Below are 26,387 nucleotides of genomic sequence, written 5' to 3'. Positions count from 1 at the left end.
AATATAGTCCCTCCCCACGGCGAGTCGGCCATCGAGCATATAAATCCAGAGAACTCGCATGCCTCCCGACCAAACGGTAAACAGTCCGTGCACATTCATTTCACGGGCCCTTACAGACTTAATTACAGAGTTACACCGCTCATCTCCGATTGTACCGGCATGCACGCCCAAATCTGGGCGCATCGCGGCCGGCAGTCCGGCACTGCTGCATGCCCCCCGCGGCACTGTGGCCCAAGTACGCGCGCGCCCGAGCTCCTCCGGCCGACCAGACGGGACAATAATCAATCAGGGCGAGCGCGCGCGGGCGACGGGGCGCGCCCGTGGTGGCGCCCTAGCACGTAGTACATGTACTCTCCGCTGTCCGAGCTAAGCGTAAGCGACAGTACCGCCCGAGGAGGCTAGGGAACTGTTCCGCGACCCGTCAGGTGCGGCACCCTCGGCCATCCTTGGCTTGGGCCCTATCGTACGCGGCCGCGCTAGCTAGTCACCACGAGTTTTTACACTGGTGGTAGTACGTAACATACGGGTGTGTCACGTACGTGCGATGATGGTCCTGGCAAGGCGGGCGGGGCGTCGCTAGGGGACAGCCATCACTTGCCAATACACCGCAGCGGGTGGGCAACGCGACGACGCTGCCCGGTTCCCCCCACCGGCCGATGCATGCAGGAATGATAGGAGTAGATGGTCCATGGGGATGCCGGAACGGTGGCACTGTGCATGGCGATGAGCGAGAGCGATGCCGATGCTGCATGCTGCGCCGGTTACCAGGAGTAGATCGGTAGGCTAAGCGAGGCGGGGGGTGGCTCGCTCGGGGCTCGTGCATGCGTGGGTGTGTACACACATGTGACTTGCCGTGGCAGTGCCAGCATGCTATGTCTCTGCGCGCAATCTGATGATGGATCTGCTTTCGGGTTGGCTTGGGTCGGGGTCGACTTGTCCTGCCCTCGTTAACGTACTGTGCCAGGATCCGCGCGAGCCTGTGAAAGCTGTACTGTGTGTTCGCTCGCTCATGCATGTGCCTCTGGGAGGGACTGCTGTACATACTACTTGGGCTAGCTACTTATTAGCTAGCTAGCACTTGGCGGTAATTCGCAGGCAGCTCTAGTTTTGCTCCTTGGGGCGTGTCAGTAGGCTGTGATACGGCACGTTACGGCAGCGAGCGATTCATTGCCTGTATACACACGGCGTGTTTGGTTGTAGTTTGCTACAATAGCTGTATTGTATGCCCATCTTCAGCCAGCCTGATGCTTCATATGCAGCCTCATATGCAGCAGATGCAACCTGTTTGCTTGCCTGCATCGTATAAAGGAACACTTACCCCCTGCTGTTTGGTTGTTGTTTTTGTGCTTAGGGTGTGAGCAGATGCAAACTTCAGCTGTTTGGTTGCAAATAGCGTTTGTGTTCTGCTCACCCCATTCAAATGTGATGGCCTTACCACCACATGATCAGCATAACAGCAAGCACAAATGAGATCAAACAAAACAAGCAACTGAAATGAGATCAAACAAAGCAAGCAACTGAAATGATAGCAAACTACTTAGATTAACAGCAGGGACATCCTCCTTCCCTGCTCCACGCTAGGGTGCTCCTCCTAGCCAAAATATTAACAAGTTCATAACACAAGTACCATAAGTTTTAGCGACAGACCATAACAAGTTCAACACTAACACCTTAGTTAACTACATTGCATGCTAACTACACTGCATGCTCAATGTCACCAACACCGATGTTCCTGGTGCAAGGAAACCTGCACATGACTGAGGAGTCGTGGTTGTAGATTTGCACCTTCAGGCCGAGTCTTGAGATGCGCACCATGACGAGGTTGCCGGGGACGATCCGGTGGCGGCAGCCGAAGTAGTTCCAGCCCTGGCCAAGTACCATGTGCCCCTCGAAGTTCTGGACATGCACCCAGAACGCGCACAGCTTGTTCGCCGATAGCCTGACCACACGCGGCAGCCGCTTGATGACCAGCCACTCGTTCATCACCTCCACGAACTTGCGAGGGATGACGAGCATGGCGAGGTCCTCGTTGTCCTTGATCAGCTGGTAGAAAGCGCAGTGGCTCCCGGGCCCCCTCCTCATGGCTGGTCCTTGGAGATCGTCCCCTTGAACGAGGCAGGCTCATGAAGGTGACCCTGCCAGGCAGGTCCACCCTCTTGAGCCACCTGTTCGAGGGGATGCGATCCTAGTGTTGGGGAACACAGTATTTCAAAAAATTTCCTACGATCACGTAAAATCTATCTAGGAGATGCATAGCAACGAGAGGGGAGAGTGTGTCTACGTACCCTCGTAGACCGAAAGCGGAAGCGTTTAGTAACGCGGTTGATGTAGTCGAACGTCTTCACAATCCAAGCGATCAAGTACCGAACGCACGTCACCTCCGCGATCTGCACACGTTCAGCTCGGTGACATCCCTCGTACTCTTGACCCAGCTAAGGCCGAGGGTGAGTTCCGTCAGCACGACGGCGTGTTGACGGTGATGATGAAGTTACCGATGCAGGGCCTCGCCTAAGCACTACGACAATATGACCGAGGTAGAAAACTGCGAAGGGGGCACCACACACGGCTAAAGATCAATTTATGTGTCTATGGGGTGCCCCCTTCCCCCGTATATAAAGGAGGGGAGGAGGAGGCCGGCCGTCCACAAGGGGCGCGCCCCAAGGAGGGCAATCCTACTCCTAGTAGGAGTAGGTTTCCAGCTTTCCTAGTCCTATTAGGAGAAGAAGGAAGGAGAGAAGGAGAGAAGAAAAGGGGGCCCTGACCCCCCTAGCCCTAGTCCAATTCGGTTTGGGATAGGGGGGGCACCTCTTGGCCTGCCTCCTCTCTTCAAACCACCAGGTCCATAAGGTCCAATAACTTCTCGGAGGGGGTTTCGGTAACCCCCGGTACTCCGAAACTGATCCGAAACGACCCGAACCATCCCGGTGTCCGAATGTAACCTTCCAATATATGAATCTTTATGTCTCGACCATTTTGAGACTCCTCATCATGTCCGTGATCTCATCCGGGAATCCGAACAACCTTCGGCACATCAAATCACATAACTCATGATACATATCGTCATCGAACGTTAAGCGTGCGGACCCTACGGGTTCGAGAACTATGTAGACATGACCAAGACACATATCCGGTCAATAACCAATAGCGGAACCTGGATGCTCATATTGGTTCCTACATATTTTATGAAGATCTTTATCGGTCAAACCGCATAACATATCATCATCATAACATATCATCTTTATTGGTTCGAGGTATGTTACTTGCCCGAGATTCGGTCGTCGATATCATCATATCTAGTTCAATCTCGTCACCGGCAAGTCTCTCTACTCGTTCCATAATGCATCATCCCGTAACTAACTCATTAGTCACATTGCTTGCAAGGCTTATAGTGATGTGCATTACCGAGAGGGCCAAGAGATACCTCTCCAACAATCGGAGTGAAAAATCCTAATCTCGATCTATGCCAACTCAACAAACACCATTCGAGACACCTGTAGAGCATCTTTATAATCACCCAGTTACGTTGTGATGTTTGATAACACACTAAGTGTTTCTCTGGTATTCGGGAGTTGCATAATCTCATAGTCATAGAAACATGTATAAGTCATGAAGAAAACAATAGCAATAAACTAAACCATCATAGTGCTAAGCTAACGGATGGGTCTAGTCCATCACATCATTCTCTAATGATGTGATCCCGTTCATCAAATGACAACACATGTCCATGGCTAGGAAACTTAACCATCTTCTATTAACGAGCTAGTCAAGTAGAGGCATGCTGGGGACACTCTGTTTGTCTATGTATTCACACATGTACTAAGTTTCTGGTTAATACAATTCTAGCATGAATAATAAACATTTATCATGATATCAGGAAATATAAATAACAACTTTATTATTGCCTCTAGGGCATATTTCATTCAGTCTCCCACTTGCACTAGACTCAATAATCTAGTTCACATCGTTATGTGATTTCACACCAATAGTTCACATATTTATGTGATTAGTTCACATCTTCATGTGACTAATACCCAAAGGGTTTAGTAGAGTCAATAATCTAGTTCACATCGCTATGTTATTAATACCCAAAGAGTGATCATGTTTTGCTTGTGAGAGAAGTTTAGTCTACGGGTCTGCAACATTCAGATCCGTATGTGTTTTGCAAATTTCTGTGTCTACAATACTCTTCACGGAGCTACTCTAGATAATTGCTCCCACTTTCAATACATATCTAGATCGAGACTTAGAGTCATTTAGATCGGTGTCAAAAGCTTGCATCGACGTAACTCTTTACGATGAACTCTTTTATCACCTCCATAACCGAGAAATATTTCCTTAGTCATCTAAGGATAATTTTGACCGCTGTCTAGTGATCTACTACTAGATCACTATTTTACTCCCTTGCCAAAATCATGCTAAGGTATACAATAGGTCTGGTACACAGCATAGCATACTTTATAGAACCTATGACTGAGGCATAGGGAATGCCTTTTCATTCTCTTTCTATTTTTTGTCGTGGTCGGGTTTTGAGTCTTTACTCAACTTCACACCTTACAACACAGGCAAGAACTCCTTCTTTGACGGTTCCATTTTGAACTACTTCAAAAACTTGTCATGGTATGTACTTATTGAAAAATTTATCAAGTGTCTTGATCTATCTCTATAGATCTTGATGCCCAATATGTAAGCAGCTTCCCGAGGTCTTTCATTGAAAAATTCTTATTCAAGTATCGTTTTATGCTATCCAAAAATTTAGTATCATTTCTGATCAACAATATGTCATCCACATATAATATCAGAAATTCTACAGAGCTCCCAGTCACTTTCTTGTAAATACAGACTTCTCCAAAAGTCTGTATAAAACCATATGCTTTGATCACACTATCAAAGTGTATATTCCAACTCCGAGATGCTTGCACCAGTCCATAAATGGATCGTTGAAGCTTGCGCACTTTGTTAGCATCTTTTGGATCGACAAAACCTTCTGGTTGCATCATATACAACTCTTCTTTAAGATATCCATTAAGGAATGCAGTCTTGACATCCATTTTCCAAATTTCATAATCATAAAATGCGGCAATTGCTAACATGATTCGGACGGACTTAAGCATCGCGACGGGGGAGAAGGTCTCATCGTAGTGAACTCCTTGAACTTGTCAAAAACCTTTCGCAACAAGTCGACCTTTATAGACAGTAACATTACCGTTAGCGCCAGTCTTCTTCTTGAAGATCCATTTATTCTCTACTTGTCGATCATCGAGCAAGTCAACCAAAGTCCACACTTTGTTCTCATACATGGATCCTATCTCAAATTTCATGGACTCAAGCCATTTTGCGGAATCTGGGCTCATCATCGCTTCCTCATAGTTTGTAGGTTCGTCATGGTCAAGTAACATGACCTCTAGAACATGATTACCATAACACTCAGGTGCGGATCTTTCTCTGGTTGACCTACAAGGTTCAGTAGTAACTTGATCAGAAGTTTCATGATCATCATCATTAGCTTCCTCACTAATTGGTGTAGGAATCATTGGAACTGATTTCTGTGATGAACTACTTTCCAATAAGGGAGAAGGTACAATTACCTCATCAAGTTCTACTTTCCTCCCACTCACTTCTTTTGAGAGAAACTTCTTCTCTAAAAAGTATCCATTCTTAACAACGAATATCTTGCCTTCGGATCTGTGAAAGAAGATGTACCCAACAGTTTCCTTTGGGTATCCTATGAAGACACATTTCTCCGATTTGGGTTCGAGCTTATCAGGTTGAAGCTTTTTCATGTAAGCATCGCATCCCCAAACTTTAAGAAACGACAGCTTTGGTTTCTTGCCAAACCATAGTTCATACGGTGTTGTCTCAACGGATTTAGATGGTGCCCTATTTAACGTTAATGCAACTGTCTCTAATGCATAACCCCAAAATGATAGTGGTTAATTGGTAAGAGACATCATAGATCGCACCATATTTAATAAAGTATGTCTACGACGTTCGACACGTCATTATGCTATGGTGTTCCAGGTGGCGTGAGTTGTGAAACTATTCCACATTGTTTCAAATGAAGTCCAAACTCGTAACTCAAATATTCGCCTCCACGATCAGATCGTAGAAACTTTATTTTCTTGTTACAATGATATTCCACTTCACTCTGATTTTTTTGAACTTTTTCAAATGTTTCAGGCTTATGTTTCATTAAGTAGATATACCCATATCTGCTCAAATCATCTATGAAGGTCAGAAAATAATGATACCCGCCGCGAGCCTCAACACTCATCGGACCGCATACATCAGTATGTATTGTTTCTAATAAGTCAGTGGCTCGCTCCATTGTTCTGGAGAATAGAGTCTTACTCATCTTGCCCATGAGGCATGGTTCGCAAGCATCAAGTGATTCCAAAATTCCATCCGCATGCAGCTTCTTCATGCGCTTTACACCAATATGACCTAAACGGCAGTGCCACAAGTATGTTGCACTATCATTATCAACTTTGCATCTTTTGGCATCAATATTTATGAATATGTGTATCACTAAGATCGAGATTCAACAAACCATTTATATTAAGTGTATGACCATAGAAGGTTTTATTCATGTAAACAGAACACCAATTATTCTTTGACTTAAATGAATAATAGTATTGCAATAGACATGATCCAATCATATTCATGCTCAACGCAAAACGCTAAATAACATTTGTTTTAGATTCAACACTAATCCTGAAGGTAAAAGTAGTGTGCGATGGTGATCTTATCAACCTTGGAATCATTTCCAACACACATCGTCACCTCACCCTTAAATAGTCTCTGTTCATTTTGCAACTCCTGTTTCGAGTTACTAATCATAGCAACTGAATCAGTATCAAATACCCTGGGGTTACTATGAACACTAGTAAAGTACATATCAATAGCATGTATATCAAATATACTTTTGTTCACTTTGCCATCCTTCTTATCTGGCAAGTATTTGGGGTAGTTCCGCTTCCAATGACTATTCCCTTTGCAGTAGAAGCACTCAGTTTCAGGCTTAGGTCTAGCTTTGGGTTTCTTCACGGGAGTGGCAACTTGCTTGCCATTCTTTCTTGAAGTTCCCTTTCTTTTCCTTTGCCCCTTTTCTTGAAACTAGTGGTCTTGTTAACCATCAACACTTGATGCTCTCTCTTGATTTCTACCTCCGCCGATATTAGCATCGCGAAGAGCTAAGGAATCATATACGTCATCCCTTGCATATTATAGTTCATCATGAAGTTCCAATAACTTGGTGATAGTGACTAGAGAACTCTGTCAATCACTATTTTATCTAGAAGATTAACTCCCACTTGATTCAAGCGATTGTAGTAATCAGACATTCTGAGCACATGCTCACTGGTTGAGCTATTCTCCTCCAGCTTGTAGGCAGAGTACTTTGTCAGAGGTCTCATACCTCTCGACTCGGGCATGAGTATGAAATACCAATTTCAGCTCTTGGAACATCTTATATGCTTCGTGGCGTTAAAAACGTTTTTGAAGTCCCGGTACTAAGTCGTAAAGCATGGCGCACTAAACTATCAAGTAGTCATCATACCGAGCTTGCCAAACATTCATAACGTTTGCATCTGCTCCTGCAATAGGTCCGTCACTTAGCGGTGCATCAATGACATAATTCTTCTGTGCAGCAGTGAGGATAATCCTCAGATCATATTACTTAGGAACTCCCACTTAGATAGACATCCATCTAGTCATCTAAATGATCATGTTATCCATATCAACTAAACCATGTCCGATCATCACGTGAGATGGAGAAGTTTTCAATGGTGAACATCACTATGTTGATCATATCTACTATATGATTCACGCTCGACCTTTCAGTCTCAGTGTTCCGAGGCCATATTTGCATATGCTAGGCTCGTTATGTTTAACCTGAGTATTTTGCTTGTGCAAAACTGGCTTCCAACCATTGTATGTGAACGTAGAGCTTATCACACCCGATCATCACGTGGTGTCTCGGCACGACGAACTGTAGCAACGGTGCATACTCAGGGAGAACACTTATACCTCGAAATTTAGTGAGAGATCATCTTATAATGTTATCGCCGTACTAAGCAAAATAAGATGCATAAAGGTAAACATCACATGCAATCAATATAAGTGATATGATATGGCCATCATCATCTTGTGCCTTTGATCTCCATCTCCAAAGCACCGTCATGATCACCATCGTCACCGGCTTGACACCTTGATCTCCATCGTAGCATCGTTGTCGTCTCGCCAACTAGTGCTTCCACGACTATCGCTACCGCTTAGTGATAAAGTAAAGCAATTACATGGCGATTGCATTTCATACAATAAAGCGACAACTATATGGCTCCTGCCAGTTGCCGATAACTTTGTTACAAAACAAGATCATCTCATACAACAATTTATATAATCACATCTTGACCATATCACATCACAACATGCCCTGCAAAAGCAAGTTAGACGTCCTCTACTTTGTTGTTGCAAGTTTTACGTGGCTGCTACGGGCTTAGCAAGAACCGTTCTTACCTACGCATCAAAAACCACAATGATTTTTGTCAAGTGTGCTGTTTAAACCTTCAACAAGGACTGGGCGTAGTCACACTCAATTCAACTAAAGTTGGAGAAACAGACACCCACTAGCCACCTATGTGCGAAGCACGTCAGTAGAACCAGACTCATGAACGCGGTCATCTAATGTCGGTCTGGGCCGCTTCATCGAACAATACCGCCAAATCAAAGTATGACATGCTAGTAAGCAGTACGACTATTATCGCCCACAACTCTTTGTGTTCTACTCGTGCATATAACATCTACGCATAGACCTGGCTCTGATGCCACTGTTGGGGAATGCAGTATTTCAAAAAAAAAATCCTATGATCACGCAAGATCTATCTAGGAGATGCATAGCAACGAGAGGGCTGATAACCCACAAGTATAGGGGATCGCAATAGTTTTCGAGGGTAGAGTATTCAACCCAAATTTATTGATTCGACACAAGGGGAGCCAAAGAATACTCTCAAGTATTAGCAGTTGAGTTGTCAATTCAGCCACACCTGGAAACTTAATATCTGCAGCAAAGTATTTAGTAGCAAAGTAATATGATAATAGTGGTAACGGTAACAAAAGGTAATGGTAGTAAAAGCAATGTTTTTGGTATTTTGTAGTGATGATAGCAATAGCAACGGGAAAGTAAATAAGCGAAGAACAATATATGGAAAGCTCGTAGGCAATGGATCGGTGATGGAGAATTATGCCGGATGCGGTTCATCATGTAACAGTCATAACCTAGGGTGACACAGAACTAGCTCCAGTTCGTCAATGTAATGTAGGCATGTATTCCGAATATAGTCATACGTGCTTATGGAAAAGAACTTGCATGGCATCTTTTGTCCTACCCTCCCGTGGCAGCGGGGTCCTTACGGAAACTAAGGGATATTAAGGCCTCCTTTTAATAGAGAACCGGAACAAAGCATTAACACATAGTGAATACATGAACTCCTCAAACTACGGTCATCACCGGTAAGTATCCCGATTATTGTCACTTCGGGTTTAACGGACAATAACACATAATAGGTGACTATAGACTTGCAAGATAGGATCAAGAACACTCATATATTGATGAAAACATAATAGGTTCAGATCTAAAATCATGGCACTCGGGCCCTAGTGACAAGCATTAAGCATAGCAAAGTCATAGCAACATCAATCTCAGAACATAGTCGACACTAGGGATCAAACCCTAACAAAACTAACTCGATTACATGATAGATCCCATCCAACCCATCACCATCCAGCAAGCCTACGATGGAATTACTCACGCACAACGGTGAGCATCATGAAATTGGTGATGGAGGATGCTTGATGATGACGATGGCGACGGATTCCCCTCTCCGAAGCCCCGAATGGACTCCAGATCAGCCCTCCCGAGAGGTTTTAGGGCTTGGCGGCGGCTCCGTATTGTAAAACGTGATGATTTCTTCTCTCTGATTTTTTTCTCCCCGAAACACAATATATGGAGTTGGAGTCAGAGAGGCAACAGGGGGCCCACGAGGTAGGGGGGCGCGCCCCCACCCTCGTGGAGAGGTGGTGGGCCCCCCGGCCTTCATCTTTTGCAGGTATTTTTCATATTTTCTGAAAATTTGCTCCGTGAATTTTCAGGTCATTCCGAGAACGTTTGCTCCTGCACATAAATAACACCATGGTAATTCTGCTGAAAACAGCATCAGTCTGTGTTAGTTCCATTCAAATTATATAAGTTAGAGTCCAAAACAAGGGCAAAAGTGTTTGGAAATGTAGATACGTTGGAGACGTATCAACTCCCCCAAGCTTAAACATTTGCTTGTCCTCAAGCAATTCAGTTGACAAACTGAAAGTGATAAAGAAAAACTTTTACAAACTCTGTTTGCTCTTGTTGTTGTAAATATGTAAAGCCAGCATTCAAGTTTTTAGCAAAGATTATAACTAACCACATTTTCAATAACGCATAGGTCTCAAGTTTACTCATATCAATAGCATAATCAACTAGCGAGCCATAATAATAAATCTCGGATGACAACACTTTCTCAAAACAATCATAATATGATATAACAAGGTGGTATCTCGCTAGCCCTTTCTGAGACCGCAAAACATAAATGCAGAGCACCTTTAAAGACCAAGGACTGACTAGACATTGTAATTCATGGTAAAAAAGATCCAGTCAAGTCATACTCAATGTAAACTAACAATAATGAATGCAAATGACAGCGGTGCTCTCTCACTGGTGCTTTTTAATAAGAGGATGATGACTCAGCATAAAAGTAAATAGATAGGCCCTTCGCAGAGGGAAGCATGGATTTGTAGAGGTGCCAGAGCTCGGTTTTGAAACAGAGGTGAATAATATTTTGAGTGGTATACTTTCATTGTCAACATAACAACCAAGAGATGGCGATATCTTCCATGCTACACACATTATAGGCTGTTCCCAAACAGAATGATAAAGTTTATACTCCCCCTTCCACCAACAAGCATCAATCCATGGCTTGCTCGAAACAACGAGTGCCTCCAACTAACAAGAGTCCCAGGGGGAGTTTTGTTTGCAATTATTTTGATTTAGTTTGCATAAAGCATGGGACTGGGCATCCCGGTGACCAGCCATTTATCTCGTGAGTGAGGAGCGGAGTCCACTCCTCTTGAGAATAACCCGCCTAACATGGAAGATACGGACAGCCCTAGTTGATACATGAGCTATTCGAGCATACAAAACAGGATATTTATTTGAAGATTTAGAGTTTAGCACATACAAATTTACTTGGAACGGCAGGTAGATACCGTATATAGGTAGGTATAGTGGACTCATGTGGAATAACTTTGGAGTTTAAGGGATTGGATGCACAAGCAGTATTCCCGCTTAGTACAGGTGAAGGCTAGCAAAAGACTGGGAAGTGACCAGCTAGAGAGCGACAACAGTCATGAACATGCATTAAAATTAATCAACACCGAATGCAAGCATGAGTAGGATATAATCCACCATGAACATAAATATCATGAAGGCTATGTTGATTTTGTTTCAACTACATGCGTGAACATGCGCCAAGTCAAGTCACTTAAATCATTCAGAGGAGGATACCACACTTGAAGGAAATATGCCCTAGAGGCAATAATAAAGTTATTATTTATTTCCTTATATCATGATAAATGTTTATTATTCATGCTAGAATTGTATTAACCGCAAACATAATACATGTGTGAATACATAGACAAACAGAATGTCACTAGTATGCCTCTACTTGATTAGCTAGTTAATCGAAGATGGTTATGTTTCCTAACCATGAACAAAAGAGTTGTTATTTGATTAACGGGATCACATCATGAGAAGAATGATGTGATTGACATGACCCATTCCATTAGCTTAGCGCCCGATCGTTTAGTATGTTGCTATTGCTTTCTTCATGACTTATACATGTTCCTATGACTATGAGATTATGCAACTCCCGTTTGCTGGAGGAACACTTTGTGTGCTACCAAACGTCACAACGTAACTGGGTGATTATAAAGGAGCTCTACAGGTGTCTCCAAAGGTACATGTTGGGTTGGCGTATTTCGAGATTAGGATTTGTCACTCCGTTTATCGGAGAGGTATCTCTGGGCCCTCTCGGTAATGCACATAACATAAGCCTTGCAAGCATTGCAACTAATGAGTTAGTTGTGAGATAATGTATTACGGAACGAGTAAAGAGACTTGCCGGTAACGAGATTGAACTAGGTATTAAGATACCAACGATCGAATCTCGGGCAAGTAACATACCGATGACAAAGGGAACAACGTATGTTGTTATGCGGTCTGACCGATAAAGATCTTTGTAGAATATGTGGGAGCCAATATGAGCATCCAGGTTCCGCTATTGGTTATTGACTGGAGACGTGTCTCGGTCATGTCTACATTATTCTCGAACACGTAGGGTCCGCACGCTTAAGGTTTCGATGACAGTTATATGAGTTTTGATGTACCGAAGGAGTTCGGAGTCCCGGATGAGATCGGGGACATGACGAGGAGTCTCGAAATGGTCGAGACGTAAAGATTGATATATTGGACGACTATATTCGGACATCGGAAAGGTTCCGAGTGATTCGGGTATTTTTTGGAGTACCGAAGAGTTACGGGAATACGTATTGGGCCTTATTGGGCCATACGGGAAAGAAGAAAAAGGGCCTCAAGGGTGGCCGCACCCCTCCCCTTGGTCTGGTCCGAATTGGACTAGGGAAGGGGGGCGCCCCCTTCCTTCCTTCTCCTTTTCCCTTCCTTTTTTCCTATTCCATATGGAAGGTGGAATCCTACTAGGACTAGGGAGTCCTAGTAGGACTCCACACTTGGCGCGCCCCCTCCTAGGGCCGGCCTCCTCCTCCCTTGCTCCTTTATATACGGGGGCAGGGGGACACCTCTAGACACACAAGTTGATCCATGTGATCATATTCTTAGCCGTGTGCGGTGTCCCCTTCCACCATAATCCTCGATTATATTGTAGCGGTGCTTAGGCGAAGCCCTGCGACGGTAGTACATTAAGATCGTCACCATGCCGTCGTGCTAACGGAACTCTTCCCCGACACTTTGCTGGATCGGGGTCCGGGGATCGTCATCGAGCTGAACATGTGCTAAAACTCGGAGGTGCCGTAGTTTCGATGCTTGATAGGTCGGGCCGTGAAGACGTACGACTACATCAACCGCGTTGTGCTAACGCTTCCGTTGTCGGTCTACAAGGGTATGTAGATCACACTCTCCCCTCTCGTTGCTATGCATCACCATGATCTTGCTTGTGCGTAGGATTTTTTTTGAAATTACTACGTTCCCCAACAGTGGCATCCGAGCCTAGGTTTTATGTGTTGATGTTATATGCACGAGTAGAACACAAGTGAGTTGTGGGCGATATAAGTCATACAGCTTACCAGCATGTCATACTTTGGTTCGGCGGTATTGTTGGACGAAGCGGCCCGGACCGACATTACGCGTACGCTTACGCGAGACCGGTTCTCCCGACGTGCTTTGCACAAAGGTGGCTAGCGGGTGACAGTTTCTCCAACTTTAGTTGAACCGAGTGTGGCTACGCCCAGTCCTTGCGAAGGTTAAAACATCACCAACTTGACAAACTATCGTTGTGGTTTTGATGCGTAGGTAAGATTGGTTCTTGCTTAAGCCCGTAGCAGCCACATAAAACTTGCAACAACAAAGTAGAGGACGTCTAACTTGTTTTTGCAGGGCATGTTGTGATGTGATATGGTCAAGACATGATGCTAAATTTTATTGTATGATATGATCATGTTTTGTAACCAAGTTATCGGCAACTGGCAGGAGCCATATGGTTGTCGCTTTATTGTATGCAATGCAATTGTGCTGTAATGCTTTACTTTATCACTAAGCAGTAGCGATAGCCGTGGAAGCATAAGATTGGCGAGACGACAACGATGCTACAATGGTGATCAAGGTGTCCCGCCGGTGACGATGGTGATCACGACGGTGCTTCGAAGATGGAGATCACAAGCACAAGATGATGATGGCCATATCATATCACTTATATTGATTGCATGTGATGTTTATCTTTTATGCATCTTATCTTGCTTTGATTGACGGTAGCATTTTAAGATGACTTCTCACTAATTATCAAGAAGTGTTCTCCCTGAGTATGCACCGTTGCGAAAGTTCTTTGTGCTGAGACACCATGTGATGATTGGGTGTGATAGGCTCTATGTTCAAATACAACAGGTGCAAAACAGTTGCACACGCAGAATACTCAGGTTATACTTGGCGAGCCAAGCATATACAGATATGGCCTCGGAACACGGAGACCGAAAGGTCGAGCGTGAATCATATAGTAGATATGATCAACATAGTGATGTTCACCATTGAAAACTACTCCATCTCACGTGATGATCGGACATGGTTTAGTTGATTTGGATCACGTGATCACTTAGAGGATTAGAGGGATGTCTATCTAAGTGGGAGTTCTTAAGTAATATGATTAATCGAACTTTAATTTATCATGAACTTAGTCCTGGTAGTATTAGCATATCTATGTTGTAGATCAATAGCTCGCTTTGTTGCTTTCATATGTTTATTTTGATATGTTCCTAGAGAAAATTGTGTTGAAAGATGTTAGTGGCAATGATGCGGATTGGATCCGTGATCTGAGGTTTATCCTCATTGCTGCACAGAAGAATTATGTCCTTGATGCACCGCTAGGTGACGGACCTATTGCAGGAGCAGATGCAGACGTTATGAACGTTTGGCTAGCTCAATATGATGACTACTTGATAGTTTAGTGCACCATGCTTAACGGCTTAGAATCGGGACTTCAAAGATGTTTTAAATGTCATGGACCATATGAGATGTTCCAGGAGTTGAAGTTAATATTTCAAGCAAATACCCGCGTTGAGAGATATGAAGTCTCCAACAAGTTCTATAGCTAAAAGATGGAGGAGAATCGCTCAACTAGTGAGCATGTGCTCAGATTGTCTGGGTACTACAATTGCTTGAATCAAGTGGGAGTTAATCTTCCAGATAAAATAGTGATTGACAGAATTCTCTAGTCACCATCACCAAGTTAGTAGAACTTTGTGATGAACTATAATATGCAAGGGATAACGGAAACGATTCCCAAGCTCTTCGTAATGCTGAAATTGATGAAGGTAGAAATCAAGAAAAACATCAAGTGTTGATGGTAGACAAGACCACTAGTTTGAAGAAAAGGGCAGAGGGAAGAAGGGGAACTTCAAGAAGAACAGCAAGCAAGTTGCTGCTCAAGTGAAGAAGCCCAAGTCTGGTCCTAAGCCTGAGACTAAGTGCTTCTACTGCAAAGGGACTGGTCACTAGAAGCGGAACTACCCCAAGTGATTGGCGGATAAGAAGGATGACAAAGTGAACATAAGTATATTTGATATACATGTTATTGATGTGTACTTTACTAGTGTTTATAGCAACCCCTCAGTATTTGATACTAGTTCAGTTGCTAAGATTAGTAACTCGAAACGGGAGTTGCAGAATAAACAGAGACTAGTTAAGGGTGAAGTGACGATGTGTGTTGGAAATGGTTCCAAGATTGACATGATCATCATCGCACACTCCCTATAATTTTGGGATTAGTGTTGAACCTAAATAAGTGTTATTTGGTGTTTGCGTTGAGCATGAATATGATTTGATCATGTTTATTGTAATACGGTTATTCATTTAAGTAAGAGAATAAATTGTTGTTCTGTTTACATGAATAAAACCTTATATGGTTACACACCCTATGAAAATAGTTCGTTGGATCTCGATCGTAGTGATACACATAATCATAATATTGAAACCAAAAGATGCAAAGTTAATAATGATAGTGCAACTTATTTGTGGCACTGCCGTTTAGGTCATATTGGTGTAAAGCGCATGAAGAAACTCCATGCTGATGGGCTTTTGGAATCACTTGATTATGAATCAGTTGATGCTTGCAAACCATGCCTCATGGGCAAGATGACTAAGACTCTGTTCTTCGGAAGAATGGAGCGAGCAACAGATTTGTTGGAAATCATACATACTGATGTATGTGGTCCGATGAATATTGAGGCTCGCGAGAGGTATCATTATTTTCTGATCTTCACAGATGATTTGAGCAGATATGAGTATATCTACTTGATGAAACATAAGTCTAAAAAATTTGAAAAGTTCAAAGAATTTTAGAGTGAAGTGAAAAATCATCGTAACAAGAAAAACAGTTTCTACGATTTGATCATAGAGAAGAGTATTTGAGTTACGAGTTTGGCCTTCAGTTAAAAACAATGTGAAATAGTTTCACTACTCACGCCACCTGGAACACCACAATGTAATGGTGTGTCCGAACGTCATAACCGTACTTTATTAGATATGGTGCGATCTATGATGTCTCTTACCGATCTACCACTATCGTTTTGGGGTTATGCATTAGAGACAGCTGCATTCACGTTAAATAGGGCACCATCTAAATCCATTGAAACGACACAATCTAAACTGTGGTTTGGCAAGAAACCAAAGTTGTCATTTCTTAAAGTTTGAGGTTGCAATGCTTATATGAAAAAGTTTCAACCTGATAAGCTCAAAGCCAAATCGGAGAAGTGCGTCTTCATAGGATACCCAAAAGAAAATGTTGGGTACACCTTCTATCACAGATCTGAAGGCAAGATATTCGTTGCTTTGAATGGATCCTTTCTAGAGAAGGAATTTCTCCCGAAAGAAGTGAGTGGGAGGAAAGTAGAACTTGATGAGGTAACTGTACCTGCTCCCTTATTGGAAAGTAGTTCATCACAGAAATCTGTTCCTGTGACTACTAGACCGATTAGTGAGGAAGCTAATGATGATGATCATTTAACTTTAGATCAAGTTACTACCGAACCTCGTAGGTAAAACTAGAGTGAGATCCGCACCAGAGTGGTACGGTAATCCTGTTCTGGAGGTCATGTTACTTGACCATGACAAACCTATGAACTACGAGGAAGCGATGATGAGCCCAGATTCCGCGAAATGGCTTGAGGCCATGAAATCTGAGATGAGATCCATGTATGAGAACAAAGTATGGACTTTGATTGACTTGCCCAATGATCGGCGAGCCATTGAGATTAAATGGATCTTCAAGAGGAGGACGGACGCTGATAGTAGTGTTACTATCTACAAAGCTAGAATTGTCGCAAAAAGGTTTTCGACAAGTTCAAGGTGTTGACTACGATGAGAGTTTCTCACTCGTATCTATGCTTAAGTTTGTCCGAATCATGTTAGCAATTGCCGCATTTTATGAAATCCAGCAAATGGATGTCAAAACTGCATTCCTGAATGGATTTCTGGAAAAAGAGTTGTATATGATGCAATCGGAAGGTTTTGTCGATCCAAAAGGAGCTAACAAAGTGTGCAAGCTCCAGCGATCCATTTATGGACTGGTGCAAGCCTCTCGGAGTTGGAATAAACGCTTTGATAGTATGATCAAAGCATATAGTTTTATACAGACTTTCGGTGAAGCCTGTATTTACAAGAAAGTGAGTGGGAGCACTATAGCATTTCTGATAAGTATATGTGAATGACATATTGTTGATCGGAAATAATGTAGAATTATTCTACAAAGCATAAAGGAGTATTTTGAAAGAAGTTTTTCAAAGAAAGACATCGGTGAAGCTGCTTACATATTAAGCATCAAAATCTATAGAGATAGATCAAGACACTTGATAAGTTTTTTCAATGAGTACTACCTTGACAATATTTTGAAGTAGTTCAAAAATGGAACAGTCAAAGAAAGAGTTCTTGGCTGTGTTACAAGGTGTGAAATTGAGTAAGACTCAAAGCCTGACCACGGCAGAAGATAAAAAGAGAATGAAAGTCATTCCCTATGCCTCAGCCATAGGTTCTATAAAGTATGCCATGCTGTGTACCAGATCTATTTTATACCCTACACTGTGTTAAGCAAGGGAGTACAATAGTGATCTAAGAGTAGATCACTGGACAGCGGTCAAAATTATCCTTAGTGGAATAAGGAAATATTTCTCAATTATGGAGGTGACAAAAAGGTTCGTCGTAAAAAGTTACGTCGATGCAAGTTTTGACACAGATCTGGATGACTCTAAGTCTCGATCTAGATACATATTGAAAGTGGGAGCAATTAGCTAGAGTAGCTTCGTGCAGAGCATTGTAGACATAGAATTCGCAAAATACTTACGGATCTGTATGCGACAGACCCGTTGACTAAAATTATCTCCCAAGCAAAACATGATCACACCTTAGTACTCTTTGGGTGTTAATCACATAAACGATGTGAACTAGATTACTGACTCTAGTAAACCCTTTGGGTATAGGTCACATGACAATGTGAACTATGGGTGTTAATCACATGGTGATATGAACTATTAGTGTTGAATCACATGGCGATGTGAACTAGATTATTGACTCTAGTGCAAGTGGGAGACTGAAGGAAATATGCCCTAGAGGCAATAATAAAGTTATTATTTATTTCCTTATATCATGATAAATGTTTATTATTCATGCTAGAATTGTATTAACCGGAAACATAATACATGTGTGAATACATAGACAAACAGAATGTCACTAGTATGCCTCTACTTGACTAGCTCATTAATCGAAGATGGTTATGTTTCCTAACCATGAACAAAAGAGTTGTTATTTGATTAATGGGATCACATCATTAGAAGAATGATGTGATTGACATGACCCATTCCATTAGCTTAGCACCCGATCGTTTAGTATGTTGCTATTTCTTTCTTCATGACTTATACATGTTCCTATGACTATGAGATTATGCAACTCCCGTTTGCCGGAGGAACACTTTGTGTGCTACCAAACGTCACAACGTAACTGGGGGATTATAAAGGAGCTCTACAGGTGTCTCCAAAGGTGCATGTTGGGTTGGCGTATTTCGAGATTAGGATTTGTGACTCCGTTTGTCGGAGAGGTATCTCTGGGCCCTCTCAGTAATGCACATCACATAAGCCTTGCAAGCATTGCAACTAATGAGTTAGTTGTGAGATGATGTATTACGGAATGAGTAAAGAGACTTGCCGGTAACGAGATTGAACTAGGTATTAAGATACCGACGATCGAATCTCGGGCAAGTAACACACCGATGACAAAGGGAATAACGTATGTTGTTATGCGGTCTGACCGATAAAGATCTTCGTAGAATATGTGGGAGCCAATATGAGCATCCAGGTTCCGCTATTGGTTATTGACTGGAGACGTGTCTCGGTCATGTCTACATTGTTCTCGAACCCGTAGGGTCCGCACGCTTAAGGTTTCGATGACAGTTATATTATGAGTTTAGAGTTTTGATGTACCGAAGGAGTTCGGAGTCCCGGATGAGATCGGGGACATGACGAGGAGTCTCGAAATGGTTGAGACGTAAATATCGATATATTGGACGACTATATTCGGACATCGGAAAGGTTCCGAGTGATTCGGGTATTTTTCGAAGTACCGGAGAGTTACGGGAATACGTATTGGGCCTTATTGGGCCAGACGGGAAAGAAGAAAAAGGGCCTCAAGAGTGGCCGCACCCCTCCCCTTGGTCTGGTCCGAATTGAACTAGGGAAGGGGGGCGCCCCCTTCCTTCCTTCTCCTTTTCCCTTCCTCTTTTCCTATTCCATATGGGAGGTGGAATCCTACTAGGACTAGGGAGTCCTAGTAGGACTCCACACTTGGCGCGCCCCCTCCTAGGGCCGGCCTCCTCCTTCCTTGCTCCTTTATATACGGGGGCAGGGGGCACCTCTAGACACACAAGTTGATCCACGTGATCATATTCTTAGCCGTGTGCGGTGCCCCCTTCCACCATAATCCTCGATAATATTGTAGCGGTGCTTAGGCGAAGCCCTGCGACGGTAGTACATTAAGACCGTCACCACGCCGTCGTGCTAACGGAACTCTTCCCCGACACTTTGCTGGATCGGAGTCCGGGGATCGTCATTGAGCTGAACGTGTGCTAAAACTCGAAGGTGCCGTAGTTTCGGTGCTTGATCGGTCGGGCCGTGAATACGTACGACTACATCAACCGCGTTGTGCTAACGCTTCTGCTGTCGGTCTACAAGGGTACGTAGATCACACTCTCCCCTCTCGTTGCTATGCATCACCATGATCTTGCGTGTGCGTAGGAATTTTTTTGAAATTACTACGTTCCCCAACAACACTATCATACCACATCATAACTATCTCAATAGCATGTTGGCACGCAAGGTAAACCATTATAACTCATAGCTAATCAAGCATGGCACAAGAAACTATGATCTGTAATTTTCATTGCAAACATGTTTATTCATAATAAGTTGAATCAGGAACGATGAACTAATCATATTTACAAAAACAAAAGAGGTCGAGTTCATACCAGCTTTTCTCATCTCAGTCAGTCCATCATATATCGTCATAATTGCCTTTCACTTGCACGACCGAATGATGTGCATAATAATAATAGTGCGCATTCATTGGACTAAGCTGGAATCTACAGGCATTCAATAAACAGGAGAAGGCAAGGCTTTATGGGCTCTTTTGTCAGATAAACAATAATGCATATAAGAGCCACTTCAACAATTTAATTATGGTCTTCTCCTATCGACCCCCAAAGAAAAGAAAAGAAATAAAACTATTTACACGGGAAAGCTCCCAACAAGCAAAAGAAAAACAGGAAATCTTTTTGGGTTTTCTTTATAATTACTACTACAAGCATGGAAAGTAAACTAACTAAAAGCTACAACTAATTTTTTTGGTTTTTCTTAAGGTTTATTAAACACACAAGGAGACATAAAAAGGAAAATAAACTAGCATGGATGATACAATGAAAAAGTATGAGCACCGACATCTAGCAATGAGTGTGTGAACATAAATGTACCGTCGGTGGGAAATACATACTCCTCCAAGCTTAGGTTTTTGGCCTAAGTTGGTCTATGGCCACGGCTGGCCTGACAGATATCCATAATAGTAGTTGGGGTCGTACTGAGAAGAAGAAGAGGAAGACTCCGCTTGCCATTGGCTGACAATCATCTCCGGATCCCACTGGTAATTAGACTGTCGTGAAGGATCAACTTGTGGTTCCGGCTCTGGCTCCACGGCTGGTGCAGGGTTCCGGTAGGCGTGAATAGCCTTCAACGGAACAAGGTACGTGCCTGAAGATAAATCAAACAAAGAAGGAGCAGGCAGGGTAATAGTCTCACGATGGTGTTTGTTAAAAACAATTGATATTTAAGCTCTCCTCCCCTATTCTTAACAATAAAATCATGTGCCACCATACTTTTATAATCTAGATAAACACGAGGCACACTTTTTCTTCCTTCTCATAATGCCTAATAGGTATGTTAAAATGTGCAGCTAGGCGTGAAGCATAGATGCCTCCAAAGATGGGGCCCTTTGTACGGTTCAGACTTAACTTTTTGGAAATAATGCCGCCCATACTAACAGAGTTATCACCATATAAACCATGGAGCAAAATAATAATATCAGGGATACTAAGGTTTCCACAGTTTCCGTGACCAATTAAGCAACGACTAGCAAATAATGCAAAATAACGTAAAACAGGAAAATGTATGCTAGTGATTCGTGCATCGGAAACCTTCCTTGTTTCCCATACAGTGATAGTATCAATAAACCCCTCCACATCATCGCGATGTGGTTCTTCTGTCTTGCCCTCAAAAGGGACTAAACAAACCCGACAAAAATCATAAAGTGACATCTCCTTATGCTCATCATATAAATGAAACTCCACCGTAGGTGGTGAGCTCCTAGAATGGAAATGGAAGTTTTGCACAAAGGTATTTGTGTGTAAGAGATATTGATCGCATTGGTCGTGGAGGAAAGCGACGAGGCCTGCATTCTTAGCCAATTCATGAAAATCTTCATAAATCCTGGCTGCTCTCAAGAAATCATTGGAAGGCCATTCACATGCCCGAACCTCCGCGGTGCGAGGTGGATTATACTTAGGCTTTGGTGCCTTTTCCTTCGAGCTTTGGCTTGATGAGCCCCTCAAAAGTCTCCTCATCATTTTCTGAAAAATTCTGAAATTTTTAGCAACTTCAAAATAGAAGTAAACCAAACTCAATAATATTGATAGCAACTACTCCTACAAGTGCCTAGGGCCTATATCATGCATCAAAACTACTTTTGACCATATAAATTTGACATGCAAGCTCAAGAACAGGGTCACCTAAGCAGCAAAAATTTGCAATGAATAAAGCACTAGAACAAAAACTAATTGGACCAATGGAGGAGTCACATACCAAGGAACAATCTCCCCAAGCAGTTTTGTGAGAGGTGCTTTGAGCAAGGAGATCGAAAATGGCAGCAAAACGAGCTTGGACTCGGGTTTGAGCTGGTTATTCGTGTTTGTGGGAGGAAGAAGAAGTGTATGGGTGAAAGGATAAGTGGAGGAGGGCCACCGTGGGCCCACGAGGCAGGGGGGCGTGCCCAAGGGGTAGGGCTTGCCCTCCACCCTCGTGGGTGGGTGGTTGGCCCCCCTGCTGTGTTCTTAGTGCCAAATATTGTCAAATATTCTAGAAAAAATCATATTTAAATTTCGGGGATTTGGAGAACTTTTATTTTTGAGGTATTTTTATATTGCATGGATAATCAGATAACAGAGAGAAAAATATTTATTTTTATTTTATTTAATATAAATAACAGAAAGTAAAAGTGGGGTACAGAAGGTTGTGCCTTCTAGTTTCATCCATCTCATGGTCATCAAAAGGAATCCACTAACAAGGTTGATCAAGTCTTGTTAACGAACTCATTCCGAATAACATGGAACCAGAGAAATTACGAATAACACTATGTTACCTCAATGGGGATATGCACATCCCCAATAATAAGAATATCATATTTCTTCTTGATAGTAGGAAGAGGAAATTCAAAACCTCCAAATATAATCGATGGAATTTTTCCAATAGAGTTGATACTATGAACTTGAGGTTGTTTCCTCGGAAAGTGTACCATATGCTCATTACCATTAACATGAAAAGTGACATTGCCTTTAGTGCAATCAATAACAGCCCCTGCAGTATTCAAAAAGGGATCTTCCAAGAATAATAGACATACTATCGTCCTCAGGAATATCAAGAATAACAAAGTCCGTTAAAATAGTAACGTTTGCAACTACAACATGCACATCCTCACAAATACCGACAGGTACAACAGTTGATTTATCAGCCATTTGCAAAGATATTTCAGTAGGTGTCAACTTATTCAAATCAAGTCTACGATATAAAGAGAGAGGCATAACACTAACACCGGCTCCAAGATCACATAAAGCAGTTTTAACATAATTTCTTTTAATGGAGCATGGTATAGTGGGTACTCCTGGATCTCCAAGTTTCTTTGGTATTCCACCCTTAAAAGTATAATTAGCAAGCATGGTGGAAATTTCAGCTTCTGGTATCTTTCTTTTATTTGTAATAATATCTTTCATGTACTTAGCATAAGGATTGGTTTTGAGCATATTAGTTAATCGCATACGCAAAATGATAGGTCTAATCATTTCAGCAAAGCGCTCAAAATCCTCATCATCCTTTTCCTTGGATGGTTTGGTAGGAAAAGGCATGGGTTTCTGAACCCATGGTTCTCTTTCTTTACCATGTTTTCTAGCAACAAAATCTTTCTTATCATAACGTTGATTCTTTGATTGTGAGTTATCAAGATCAACAATAGGTTCAATTTCTATGTCATTATCATTACTAGGTTGAGCATCATCATGAACATTGTTATTAACATTATCACTAGTTTCAGGTTCATTACCAGATTGAGTTTCAGCATCAGAAATAGAAATATCATTTGGATTCTCAAGTGTTTCAACAATAGGATCACTAGAAGCATACACAGTCCTATCATTTTTCTTTTCTTCTTTTTAGAAGAACTAGGTACATCTATATTATTTCTCTGAGAATCTTGCTCAATTCTCTTAGGGTGGCCTTCAGGATACAAAGGTTCCTGAGTCATCTTACCACCTCTAGTCATAACTCTAACAACATTATCATTATCCTTACTATTCAATTCATTGAGCAAATCATTTTGAGCTTTAAGTACTTGTTCTACTTGAGTGGTAACCATAGAAGCATGTTTGCTAATAAGTTCAAGTTCACTTTTAACATTAGCCATATAATCACCCAAGTGTTCAAGCATATTTGAATTGTATTTCAATTGTCTACCAAAATAAGCATTAAAGTCTTCTTGCTTAGCCATAAATTTATCAAACTCATCTAAGCATGGGCTAGCAAATTTAGTAAATGGGATTTCAGCTTTATCATATCTATAGAGAGAATTTACCTTTACTACCTATGTCGGGTTATCAAGACCATGAGTTTCTTCAATAGGTAATGGATTAAGATTATATGTTTCTTCAACAGGCGGTAAATTAAGACCATGTATTTCTTCAATAGGAGGTAAATTCTTAACATCTTCAGCTTTAATACATTTTTCTTTCATAGATTTCTTTGCCTCTTGCATATCTTCAGGACTGAGAAATAGAATACCCCTCTTCTTCAGAGTTGGTTTAGGAATAGGCTCAGGAATTGGCTCTGGAGGTGTCCAATTATTTTCATTTGTCAACATATTATTCAATAGAATTTCAGCTTCATCCGGTGTTCTTTTCCTGAAAACAGAACCAACACAACTATCCCGGTAATCTCTGGAGGCATCGATTAGTCCATTATAAAAGATATCAATTATTTCATTTTTCTTAAGAGGATGATCAGGCAAAGCATTAAGTAATTGGAGAAGCCTCCTCCAAGCTTGTGGGAGACTCTCTTCTTCAATTTGCACAAAATTATATATATCCCTTAAAACATCTTGTTTCTTATGAGCAGCGAAATATTTAGTAGAGAAGTAATAAATCATATCCTGGGGACTACGCACACAACCAGGATCAAGAGAATTAAACCATATCTTAGCATCACCCTTTAATGAGAACGGAAATATTTTAAGGATGTAAAAGTAGCAAGTTCACACATCTTTAGTGAACAGGGTGGCTATATCATTCAATTTAGTAAGATGTGCCACAACAGTTTCAGATTCATAACCATGAAATGGATCAGATTCAACCAAAGTAATTATATCAGGATCAACAGAGAATTCATAATCCTTATCAGTAACAAAGATAGGTGAAGTAGCAAAAGCAGGGTCAGGTTTCATTCTAGCATTTAGAGATTTCTTACTCCATTTAGCTAATAACCTTTTGAGTTCATTTCTATTTTTGCAAGCTAAAATAGCTAAAGAAGCTTCTTGATCAAGAACATAACCCTTAGGAATAACAAGTGATTCTTCATCATCACTTTCATCAGTATCATCAGATTCAATATTTTCAATTTCTCTAGCCCTAGCAAGTTGTTCATCAAGAAAATCACTAAGTGGCATAGTAGTCTCATGCATAGAGGTAGTTTCATCATAAGTATCATGCATAGCAGAAGTGGCATCATCAATAACATGCGACATATCAGAACGAATAGTAGAAGCAGGTGTAGGTGTCGCAAGCTTACTCATAACAGAAGGTGAATCAAGTGTAGAGCTAGATGGCAGTTCCTTACCTCCCCTCGTAGTTGAGGGATAGATCTTGGTTTTTGGATCTATCAAGTTCTTCATAATGATAAGAAGATATATCCCAAGTGACTCAAAGAATAGAGCTATGCTCCCCGGCAACGGCGCCATAAAATAGTCTTGATAACCCACAAGTATAGGGGATCGCAACAGTTTTCGAGGGTAGAGTATTCAACCAAATTTATTGATTCGACACAAGGGGAGCCAAAGAATACTCTCAAGTATTAGCAGCTGAGTTGTCAATTCAACCACACCTGGAAACTTAGTATCTACAGCAAAGTATTTGGTAGCAAAGTAATATGATAATAGTGGTAACGGTAACAAAAGGTAACAGTAGTAAAAGCAATGTTTTTGGTATTTTGTAGTGATGATAACAATAGCAACGGGAAAGTAAATAAGCGAAGAACAATATATGGAAAGCTGTAGGCAATGGATCGGTGACGGAGAATTATGCCGGATGCGGTTCATCATGTAACAGTCATAACCTAGGGTGACACAGAACTAGCTCCAGTTCGTCAATGTAATGTAGGCATGTATTCCGAATATAGTCATACGTGCTTATGGAAAAGAACTTGCATGACATCTTTTTGTCCTACCCTCCCGTGGCAGCGGGGTCCTTATGGAAACTAAGGGATATTTAGGCCTCCTTTTAATAGAGAACCGTAACAAAGCATTAACACATAGTGAATACATGAACTCCTCAAACTACTTCATCACCAGTAAGTATCCCGATTATTGTCACTTCGGGTTTAACGGACAATAACACATAATAGGTGACTATAGACTTGCAAGATAGGATCAAGAACACTCATATATTGATGAAAACATAAAAGGTTCAGATCTAAAATCATGGCACTCGGGC

The sequence above is a fragment of the Triticum dicoccoides genome, chromosome 2A, assembly GCF_002162155.2.
Source record: "Triticum dicoccoides isolate Atlit2015 ecotype Zavitan chromosome 2A, WEW_v2.0, whole genome shotgun sequence".
In the NCBI taxonomy this organism is placed as follows: Eukaryota; Viridiplantae; Streptophyta; class Magnoliopsida; order Poales; family Poaceae; genus Triticum; species Triticum dicoccoides.
The sequence above is the reverse complement of the archived record's forward strand: the minus strand, read 5'-3'. Positions refer to the sequence as shown.